This window comes from Camellia sinensis, chromosome 11 (genome assembly GCF_055761805.1).
Source record: "Camellia sinensis isolate YWXY chromosome 11, ASM5576180v1, whole genome shotgun sequence".
NCBI lineage: Eukaryota > Viridiplantae > Streptophyta > Magnoliopsida > Ericales > Theaceae > Camellia > Camellia sinensis.
Genome location: NC_138971.1, coordinates 78,843,869 through 78,855,756, shown reverse-complemented (window position 1 = coordinate 78,855,756; position 11,888 = coordinate 78,843,869). Strand labels below are relative to the sequence as shown.

The 11,888-nt window shown below is 34.5% G+C and overlaps 1 pseudogene across 1 annotated transcript; it reads right to left on the bottom strand.

The window, feature by feature from the left end:
• Positions 1–393: 393 nt before the first annotated feature.
• On the bottom strand, positions 394–9,384 carry LOC114278116 (cytochrome P450 CYP749A22-like; annotated as a pseudogene). Its single transcript, XR_014344171.1, has 5 exons — positions 9,046–9,384; positions 3,603–3,826; positions 3,273–3,490; positions 1,406–1,799; positions 394–937 (listed from the first exon to the last, which is right to left on the bottom strand). The product of XR_014344171.1 is annotated as a cytochrome P450 CYP749A22-like (transcript).
• Positions 9,385–11,888: the final 2,504 nt, after the last annotated feature.

Genomic DNA, 11,888 nt, shown 5'->3' with positions numbered 1-11,888 from the left:
CCTTTTTTGTAATTTATTTCCACAATATTCCACACAAAAATTTAGCTTCATTTTGCTCACATATATTTGGACCACGACATATGTTTTGCTTGATTAACATTTAGGAGTGACTCAACTAGTCAATAAGAACCAAAAGACTAATGTCAACTTCATTGGTATGATTTTGCAAAGCTTGGAGGAGGATGAAGCAAAACTTTCGAGAGGTAAAAAAATGAAGACAAATCTATTGTCTCAAGTGTCCCAACCCATGCCTCAATAATGGTTTGTCCTATTTAGCATATTGTGTTCTCCTTTATGATATAAAAATGTTATATATATATATATATATATTATTGAGAACACTAGATGTTTAAGAGAACAACCAAGCAATGGACAGATTAAAAGGATCGCCCCTTCCACAATATCAGATATTTTTTGTCCATTCTGAAATTTATTTCAACGGAAAGCATATATTGTCAATAGTTTACGAGTTTGCTCACATTGATAAGGGAAAAGCTACAACTGAAATTTACAATGCATGGAATATGACTTCAATTCCATGTTTTGGGCGAATAGTAAGCATTTGCATTGGTGAGTGAACATAAGTTGGCGAGAGGGTGAATGTATAGCGTTACAGAATCATTGAGAGTGCTATCTTGGTTTCAGCTGCTGCGAAGTTCAAACCCACACACATTCGAGGTCCTAAACCAAATGGAATGAATGCTGTTGTGTTGTTATTAGTTGCTTTAGCCACCCCTTCGGCAAATCTCTCTGGCTTGAAAAGGTGAGCATCTTTTCCCCATATATTAGGGTCATGGTGGAGTGCTAGAGATGGAATATAGACATCCATATTGGCTGGAAGAACAAGCTTTCCCAATCTGACTTCCCTCTCAACTTTTCTCTACATATTGGCTGCTGGATTATACAACCTTAGAGTTTCATTTAAGATCATGCTCATCTACAAGAAAAAAAATAAATGATTAGAAACTTAATCTTATTTCGCATTGTCAGATTTACGACCCAACTGTACCTAAAAAAATGTTTTTCTATATCCCAACCCAACAACAGCCTCACGAATTTCTCCCTTTAGGATCCAGGCCCAAAAAGAGCCTATAAGATAGACTCATTTTGCGTCATCTTATAAGTCCATTATGGACATCATCTTTATCCAATATGGGACATCCCCATCTTGGCATAGGAATGACCTAACTATGATAACATGTAAAACGCATGGCCAATTTCTACGTAGAAGACTAACCACTCTAGGCTAGTCCAGCAATTGACTTCACGAGTTTTGTCAGGTGCCTCTAAGATAGAAGTGTTTTGTGTTTTCTTAGAAGTTTAGTATTGATATCGTCTGCATTTGATATGAAATGATAATATGCATACATTAATGGATGATGATTAGAGAGTTGAAATTGCTTACACTCTTCAATCTTGCGATGCCTTCTGGACTTGGGTTTTGTTGGCCAAACAATTCAAGCACCTCCTTCCTTGCTTTCTCTTGCCAATCTGAATGGATTGCTAGGAGAAAAATGCTCCAAGCTAGTAAGCCATTAGTGGTTTCTTGTCCAGCAATGCAGAATATCTTGCATTCGTCTATCACAGTGTCAATTGAAATATTACTGTTATCATCAGCATCATGGTAAAACTTTATAAGTGATCCAAGAAAGTCACTCCCGTAGTTGTCCGATTTTCCTTGCACCACTTTCTCTTCTCTTTTTTGTATCATCGTTATGATTAAGTCTCGAATTACGTGTTCTATTCTATCTGACTCAGTATCATCGTTTGATTTCACAAATTTCTTGCAAATTGGAAATTGATTAGTTGGCATGTCTGATGCCAAGTAGTTGTTAGCAAGGGTGCCCCAAAGATCCTAGACCATGTAAACTAGTTAGGACTTTTGATACCAACTCATTGTCATCATTTGACTTCACAAATTTTCAGCAAATTTGGAATTGATTAATTGACAAGTAAAAGAGACATGTTTGATGCCACCCCTACAACAAATTAAGGTTTTAGAAACAGACTTTTTACGAATAAAATATTATAGTTGCTGGCAGTGTCATTTTTATATTTTTAGTGATGAAATTAGACATTTAGTGATGAATTATTGTTCTTTTGTGACCAAAATTTTAGAAAGAAAGAAAAAAAAAAAAGTAATCATTTTCACACTAAAGTATTTTGTTCCTAAAAGTATACTTACTAGCGACATTTTCAAAATTTTGTTGCAAAAGGTTTTTTTATTAACTTTTTGGGATGATCTTTTAAGCTTCGTTTGTTTAGACAAAAATGTTTTTTAGAAAAATATTTTCCGCATTTTTTGTTGTATGGTACAATAGAAAACAAAAGTCAACGGAAAATATTTCCTATGACCAATGGAAAAATAATCATATTTGGATATAAAATGTTTTTCACTTTTAAAAGACAAAAAACGTTTTCCAAACTTAAATTTTATTATTGCCACCACATTACCACTATTACCATTACCTCCACCACCATCAGTATAGTCACCGCCACAACCTCCACTATCCCATAGCCACCACCACTACCATCTCTACCACATTACTACCACCACACTACTACTGCCACTGCCGCCACCACCGCTGCATCACTACCACCACCACTATCTCCAACACCTCCACTTTTGCCTCCACCTTACTGCCGCCACTACCACCACCACTAATGTAACAACTAGTATATTAATTTCAAGAACGCAACCAAACATTAAAAAAAGTTTTTATGTGGAAAGCATTTTTCGAAAGAGTTTTCTATAGAAAATGTTTTTTGAAATTTTTTTTGTAGAAAATCTTTTCTGCCAAAATAAATGAAGCGTTAGTGACGACTCTCATGATGACAATAATTTGTCTTCTAAAGTTTTTTTTTACCAAAATTTTCACTTTTCAAAACAAAAAAGTTCGGTACCTAAAACTCTTATATATTATAGTGCAAGTAAATGCTACTAGGGGAATCCCAAGGATCGTAGTTCATGTAAACTAGTTAGGATTCTTGATACTCTCATGCTTTCTTATGCTTTGAGCCTTAACTTATCAGCAATGCTAGGTATCATGAAAAGTTTTTCATGAAAATGGTCATGAAAGATTTGTGACCTTTGGATTACACTTACAATAAAGCACCACACAGTAATCAAAGTAATCTAAGGGTCACAAATTTTTCATGATCCTTTTCATGACAAAATTTTCATGATCTCTAACATTTCTCTTAACTTATTAATCCTACTAAATAGAGAGGATTGAAATTCAAGAAGAGGAGTGTACCCGATGCCAGGAAAGCGAATCTTGAATTCATTCCTTGATATGATTGTGCTCAACTTAATCAACATGTCAAATATATTCTTCCCTTCCAAGTAACTACTTTCAAAAGCTGTTCGTGAAATAATTTCTGATGTTAGCAACTTGAACTCTTCGTATACTTCAATTGCCTTTCCTTCACGATGTCTCCATCTTTCTAGCATGGTTTCCACACTTGCTGTCATTGCTGGGACCATTTCCTGCACACACACGAGCCCTTCTCTGAAATTGTTGGTACAATATCTACAGCATACCTCATAACTAATCATCCTTCACGAACAGAAAATTCGATGATGTAAAAAGAAGAATTACCTTCAAGTTCTCCGCATGGAAAGCATAGTTGGAGATTTTACGTAACTTGGACCATTTTTCACCTCGAGTTACTACAATCCCATCTCCAATTAGCTTCTTACCGTAACTACTAGGCTTCGTTTTAACAAAGGCTCCATCTTTGTTGTTCAATATCTCCTTAATCAGCTGAGTTTCAGTGACAACTAATTGAGGTTGAGGACCACGCCATTGAAGATAATTTTCACCTGCTCCAAATATAACCAAAATTAAAATAAAAGTAACGAACTTGATTATTGATAAGTATTACCAAAGATATTATAACTTGTCGAAGCTCTAAAGCTAGCAGGGACTCTTATGGTTAAGTCCAGTAGCGTTGGTTGATAAGACTCTCTCTGCAACAGTCTCTCTGCAGCAGTCCCATAAGACTCTCTCTGCACCAGATAGCTCTGCAGCAAGCTCAAGACCTCAAGATAGTTAGTTCAGTAGTTAGTTTGTTGAACCCAGGTTAGTTAGTAATTAGAGTTAGTTAACTCAAAGTTAGTTAGAGTTTGTTATAGTTTGTTATAGTTTGTTGGAAGTTTGTTACATGGTATCTGTATAAATATACAATGTATCTGATCATAAAGAAATAATAAAAGATTCAATTGTTCTTCATGGTATCAGAGCTTCCATACAGCTCCTACGAGCATAGTTTCAATCCATATATCCATATATGGCTACTTCATCATCTTCTTCATCTTCTTCTTCTTTACCTGCAAATCTTAATCTCTTGATTTCCAATCTGAATTCTTTTATCACTGTTAAACTCGATTCTACCAATTTTCTTATATGGCGAAGTCAATTTCAGAATGTTCTACGAGCTACAGAGCTGTTAGACTTTGCAATTGGATCAGTTCCATGTCCTTCATTGATGATCACCAACTCTAATGGTGTTGAAGTTTTGAATCCAGATCGAGTCATTTGGAACAAGACTGATGCTCATCTGCTCAGTTGTATAACTGCTACTCTTACACCTACAATTTTTTCCTCTGTTCTTCATCTGCAACACAGTTTCGAGGTCTGGACTGCTCTTTGCAATCGGTTCACCATGGTGTCTCGTTCTCACATCCATAAAATCAAGAATCAATTGACTCAGTTAACCAAAGGCTCCAAATCAATTGAAGAATATTTGCTTCAAATCAAAGAACTTGCTGATAAATTAGCTCTTGCTTCATCACCTATGGATGATGAAGATTTGGTACTGATCACTTTGAATGGCTTGCCGGATGAGTTTGATGCTCTTAAAACTGCTGTCCGTGCTCGAATTGAGCCTATTTCCATGGTAGACTTATCGTCTCTTTTGTGTTCTGAGTCTCTTCATATAGACTTCAAACAGAAAAAATTACAATCTCATGAAAACACAGTTGCCTATGTGTCCACCAGTGGATCTTTTTCTTCAAGAGGAGGACGAGCTTCTTTTCGAAATCAGAGAGGAGGCTATCGAGGCTCTTTTCGTGGTACTGGCCGACATAATTCTCGAGGTAGAGGTCGATTCTATTCATCTGCTAAACTTTGTCAAATTTGTGGCAAAGGTAATCATACGGCTATTGATTGTTGGCACAGACTAGATATGAACTTTCATCAGACTGTTTCTCCACATGCTTCTGCTCCGACTTCTTCATCACAGTCTGTTTCTGAACTCTCTTCTGTTTATCCTTCACCAAGAGCCTATGTTACTTCTGTTCCTTCTCCTTCTCTATCTGAGACTGCTCCCTGGTACCTTGATTCGGCTGCCTCTGATCATATTATTAATGATCTCTCCAATCTCAACATATCACAAGCCTATACTGGTTCTGATCAGATTATGGTTGGAAATGGCACTTCTATTCCTATTCATCACACAGGTAAAGGACTCCTTCCTACTCCTCATTTTTATTTCAAACTAAATAAACTTCTTCATGCTCCCATCTCTTCCAATCTTCTCTCTGTTCATCAACTCACCAAAGATAATAACTGCACTATTACTTTTGATGCTTCTTCCTTTGTGGTTCAGGACAAGACCACCAAGGCCATTTTGCACAAGGGATATAATGCTAATGGCCTGTATCACTTTCCATCTCTGTTGTCTTCTTCTCATCATCTTACTGCTAAGCATCCTTCTTCAGTCTCATCTACTGCCTTCTTAACAAAGACTTCTGCCTGTGCTTCTGCAGATACTTGGCACAAACGATTGGGCCATCCATCTTCATTGAAGTTTACTGTTTTAAAGAAGCATTTGCCTTTTTCTTTTAATAAAACAAAGTCTGATCTTAGTTCTTGTACACATTGTAGTATGGCTAAGAGTCATAGACTTCCCTTTAAACTGTCAAATTCTACTGTGCATAATCCATTTTCTCTCATTCATAGTGATGTATGGGGACCTTTTCATTCTACTTCATCTGAATACAAGTATTATGTGCTTTTCATTGATGATTATAGTCGCTTTACTTGGCTTTATCCTCTATGTTACAAAAGTGAAGTTTTCTCCAAATTTTTAGAATTTAAAGCCTATGTTGAGACTCAATTTTCTACTAAACTTCAAGTCTTAAGAACTGATGGTGGCACTGAATTTGTGAACTCTTCCATGACTAAATTCTTAAAAGCTCAAGGAATAGTCCATCAACTATCTTGTCCTTATACTCCCCCACAAAATGGTGTCTCTGAACGTAAACATAGACACATTGTTGAGACTACTATTGCATTGCTTCATCATTCTTCTGTTCCCACTACATTCTGGTTTGATGCAGTTGCTACTGCCATTCATCTCATTAATAGACTGCCCAGTGTAAAATTGTCTAACAAATCTCCTCTTGAGCTCCTTTATCATGTCTTACCTGATTATTCTTTTTTGAAGGTCTTTGGCTGCCAATGCTTTCCTTGGTTAAGACCTTACACTCATTCTAAGTTGCAGCCTCGATCTTCTTTATGTGTTTTTCTTGGCTATCACTCTTCCTATAAAGGCTATCGTTGTATGGACATGACCACGGGTCAAGTCTATATTACTCGACATGTTGAATTTCATGAAAATGTTTTTCCTTTTTCTACCTCTTCATCTGCTCCTACTCAATCTTTATCTCATCTTCATTCTTTCTTTTGGCCTCCATCTACTCCTGCTCCACCTTCCTCCCGATCTGCTGTTGCTACTCTTCCACCTTGTTCACCAGCAGCCTCTTTGCCTTCTTCCTTTGGTGCTCCTCCTTTCTGTTCTTCTCACAGACCTTTTGTTATTCCTTCCTCAGTTCCTCAACCATGTTCCTCACCAGCTCCTCTGCCTGCATCCTCTCCAGCTCCTCTGGTTTGTTCTTCTCCCAGCACTGCTGCTGTTCTTTCTCCAGTTTCTCAGCCCTTTTCTGCTGACCAACTGTCTGCTCCACCTTTATCTAATCCTTCCTCACACCCTATTGCATCTTCTCACCCTATTCCAATTGATTCTCTTTTTATTCATTTACCTCCTTTACCTTCTTCTACTAATTCTCATCCTATGCTTACCAGATCTAAAACTAAGGGTCTTGTCGCTTGTACTACTCCTTCCTTTTCAGACATTGAACCTTCCTCTCATCAACAAGCTCTTGCTTCCCCTCTGTGGCATTCAGCTATGCTTGAAGAATAAAATGCCTTACTTACTCAAGGTACTTGGTCTCTTGTCCCTCTTCCCTCTACTAAGAAGGCTATTGGTTGTAAGTGGGTTTTTCGAATCAAACGCAATAGTGATGGTTCTATTGCCCGATATAAAGCTCGGTTGGTTGCTAAGGGATTTTTACAGCAAGAGGGCCTTGATTATACTGAAACTTTTAGCCCTGTGGCTAAACATCCCACTATCCGGGTTTTGCTTTGTATGGCTTTACATTATCATTGGCCATTAAAGCAACTTGATATCAGCAATGCATTTCTTCATGGCACTTTGGATGAGGAAGTATATATGACTCAACCCCCAGGTTTTGTTAGCTCTTCCTCTCCTCATCATGTATGCAAGCTTCAGAAAGCTCTTTATGGCCTCAAACAGGCTCCTCGCGCTTGGTATTCTACTTTCTCCAAGTTCTTATTATCTCACGGGTTTGTCAATAGTCATTGTGATAACTCTCTCTTTATTCACAAGACTTCCACTACCATAACAGTTCTTCTGGTGTATGTCAACGACATTTTACTTACTGGTAATTGTCCCTCTCATCTTCAAGCTCTCATTCACCAGATGCACTCTGCTTTTGCCATGAAAGAATTGGGTGATCTTTCTTATTTCTTGGGTATTTCTATTCAAGCAGTGGGTGACTCTTATTTTCTGTCTCAATCTAAATATGCCTCTGATATTCTTCTTAAAGCTGGAATGACCTCTTGTAAACCCTGTCCTACTCCTATGTCAATAAAACTTGTTGATACTCCTGCTGCAAATCTTCCTTTTCATCAGCCTCAGTTATACAGAAGTTTGGTAGGTGCTTTACAGTATCTAACTCTTACTCGTCCAGATCTGTCTTTCGCTGTCAATCAAGCTTGTCAATACATGCATGCACCTACTAATGCTCACTTTACTCTGCTTAAACGCATTCTTCGGTTTGTTCAAAGTTCCCTTTCTCATGGCTTGACTTTTCATCCTAGTTCGTTTGAGCTTCAGGCCTTTTCTGATTCCAGTTGGGCTGGTGACACTGTTGATCGCAAATCTACCTCTGGCTACTGTGTTTTCCTCGGTTCTAACATCATCTCTTGGTTTGCTAAAAAGCAGCCTACTGTGTCCCGCTCCAGCACCGAAGCCGAGTATCGTTCTCTTGCTCATGCTACGGCTGAACTTAGTTGGTTACAAATGCTTCTTCATGATCTTTCTCTCCCTATTGTAACCACTCCCATTCTTTGGTGTGACAACTTATCTGCCATTGCCTTAGCCTCCAATCCTGTGTTTCACACAAGGTCCAAACATATCGAAGTCGATTGTCACTTTATTCGTGACAAAATTGCTTCCAAGAAGCTTCTTCTTTACTACATACCCTCTGCTGAGCAAATTGCAGATATCTTCACCAAACCACTGTCTGTTGCTCGGTTTCAATACCTTCAGTCCAAGCTGCTGGTCACTTCTCCTCCCATCCGCTTGCAGGGGGATGATAAGACTCTCTCTGCAACAGTCTCTCTGCAGCAGTCCCATAAGACTCTCTCTGCACCAGATAGCTCTGCAGCAAGCCCAAGACCTCAAGATAGTTAGTTCAGTAGTTAGTTTGTTGAACCCAGGTTAGTTAGTAATTAGAGTTAGTTAACTCAAAGTTAGTTAGAGTTTGTTATAGTTTGTTATAGTTTGTTGGAAGTTTGTTACATGGTATCTGTATAAATATACAATGTATCTGATCATAAAGAAATAATAAAAGATTCAATTGTTCTTCATTGGTCTCCCCCTCCTATACTTCTTTATCGAAGAAAAAAAGAAAAAAGAAAGTTCTGCGACGGAAAATACTAACAGAAGTTTTACCATATAGCTGGATCCATGCATCAATGTGAGGCATAATTCTTGGGAATATATGATGTGATAAGTCCATTGCAGTGGCGAAGGATTCCTTTCTCATGTTCATGATCTGCTTGGTGCTTCCATGAAGGAAGCTATAAGAAGGGCCTTTGATTCCCTGCAAACCCATCATATATTGTACCCGGATCGGAGTCCACCATACCTTGTGCAGGAACTTTATTATGAATATAGCCAAAGGGAAGAAAACGCAGAGACTAGTTAAAAGGAAGGCTACCATGGCTACCTCCACAATCACAGCCTTATGTTCCTTCCCCCCAACACTCAACTGACGATTTCAAGGTCGGTGTTTATATATATATATATATATAAATGCATTGGTAATCATTAAGTTGATATAGATACAAAAACTAAGTTGTTTTGTGAAACATATCGTATGTTTTTACATTTCAAAAAATACTTTTTAAAGATGTTACTTTTTTATTTTTTGTATTTTTTTATTTTTATTAAATTTTTTTAATATTTTAAATAATTTTTTTATTTTTTAGACACACTTAACATAAATACATTTAAAAAGTAAAAAAATTATAAAAAAATATTTTAAAAATTCACTAAATACCAAAAATATAAAAATACAAAAAAAAAATACAAGAATTCACTACATTTTTTGTATTTTTATGTATTTATTAATTTTTTAAAATATTTTTTCATATTTTTTTTACTTTTTAGATACATCTAAGTAATGTGTATCTAAAAAAGTAAAAAAAAAATGTTTAAAATTTTAAAAATATTCACTAAAAATAAAAAAACATAAAAACTAAAAAAATTAATTTTCAAAAAATTTAATCCAAAAATTCAAACCAAACACACTGCTTGGCTTCATTTTAGTTGGCCTGCAGGCATATTTGACATAAATGCATTGGGAATCATTAAGTTGACATAGATGCAAAAACTAAGGTTGCGTTTGGTAAAATTTTGTAAATATGATTTGAGCGTATAAGTTATATTTTGAGTTTGTGAGTTGTGAAATTATAATTTGAGTGTAGAAAATTTATTTGGTTATGATTTTTAAGTAGATTGTTGAATTGAGTTTTGAATTGAGTGTGAAATTGAGTTTTGAAAGTTTGATTTGACATGTGAAGTAAGAAAATTTATTTGGTTATGAGTTTTGGAAAAAGTTTTCAAAACTTAATTCAAATTGTTATAATTCATAACAAAACACACTACTTTCACGCTATTGAAAATTCTGATCAACACTCACATAACCAAACTCTTTTTAAAATTCAATTAAAAAAATTTATTATTAACAGAAAATAATATTAATCAATTTTTTAATTGAAAATACTACAAAGGAAATAATTTTTTTTCAAAATAAATATTCAAAAAATTTAAATCACAAATATTTAAATAATTTAAATAATCTAGAAAATTTAATAAGTAAAAAATTTAAATAAATATTCAAAAAATTTAAATAATTTAAAATGTTAATATTTTAAATTTAAAAACAGTTCTACACTCAAATCGTAACCAAACACATAAAACAAAACTCAATTAAGAAATTATTTTTAAAACTCATAACCAAACACATAATTCGAAACTCCATACTACTTTCACAACTCTACACTCAAATCATAACCAAATACATAACAAAAAAAATTAAAATATTTAAAAATATTTTTATAAAATAGAGTTTGAATTTATTTTTATAAAATATTTTAAAATTTAAAAAATTAAAATCATAATATTTTGAAATTAAAATATTTAAAAATATTCAAAAAATTAAAAAATTAAAAAAATTGTAACATATTTAAATATTAAAATATTTAAAATCTTAACAAAATTAAAATATTTTAAAATTTAAAATATTAATTTGAATTGAGTTTTGAATTATGTGTTTGGTTATGAGTTTTGAAAATTAATGATTATGTTTTAAATTAAGTTTTGAGAAATGAATGTACAATTATGATTTAGAAACTCAAAATAAATAACGTATTTAAATCAATTGGCGAAACTATAATTTCAAATGCTTACCAAACGGTGCGGTGCATAAGTTGTTTGTGAAACACATTGGCTTCATTTGTTTAGTTGACCTGCAGGCACTATTTGATTTCGTCAATCATACACGCCATCGTAGTTTAAGGTTAAGTTTGGTATCTTTAAAAAAGTTAAAAAATTAAAAAAGTTATTATTTTATTTAAATCACATCATTTTATTTAAGTCGCATTATCTCTCTTTCACATCACTTTAAACTCAATTTATATTTTATAAAAATCAAAAAGTATACTTATTTAGAACATTCCAAACAACCCCTAAAAAGTAAAAGATCACGCAAGGCTCTTTGGTTGACTTTTAAAATATGTTTTCTCAAAATAAACCTGACAACTTGTTGGGTGAAAAATTTGAAAGAAAAAAAAAACAAATATTTTCTTACATGCTTGATATTATTTTTTAAAAATTTAAAAATATCTTCTTTTGTGTTTATTTTTATCAAATTAATTTCTATTTACAAAAAGAACCGTGATTGGAACCCCCACTTGCCTCCCACCCCCACACCACGTGGGGTTGATTATTGGAAGGAAAAAAAATAAAATAAAATAAAATATTACTGGTCAATCAGACCCCATTGAGAGTCCTGGAGTCACCCAGTGGGAGTCTGAAACAATTCCGTTAAAAAAATTCAAAAGTAAATTATGAAAGCTCAATGAGCCCTAATATTAAAAAATAATGGTTACCCCTATTATTTGATGTCTCCTACTTTATGGTGACACCTAAGTACGCAAGATAATAGAAAGATAATAAGTTTACCTACCTATGTGCCATTCAATATAGTTTAATATTTTTTAAATATCAAA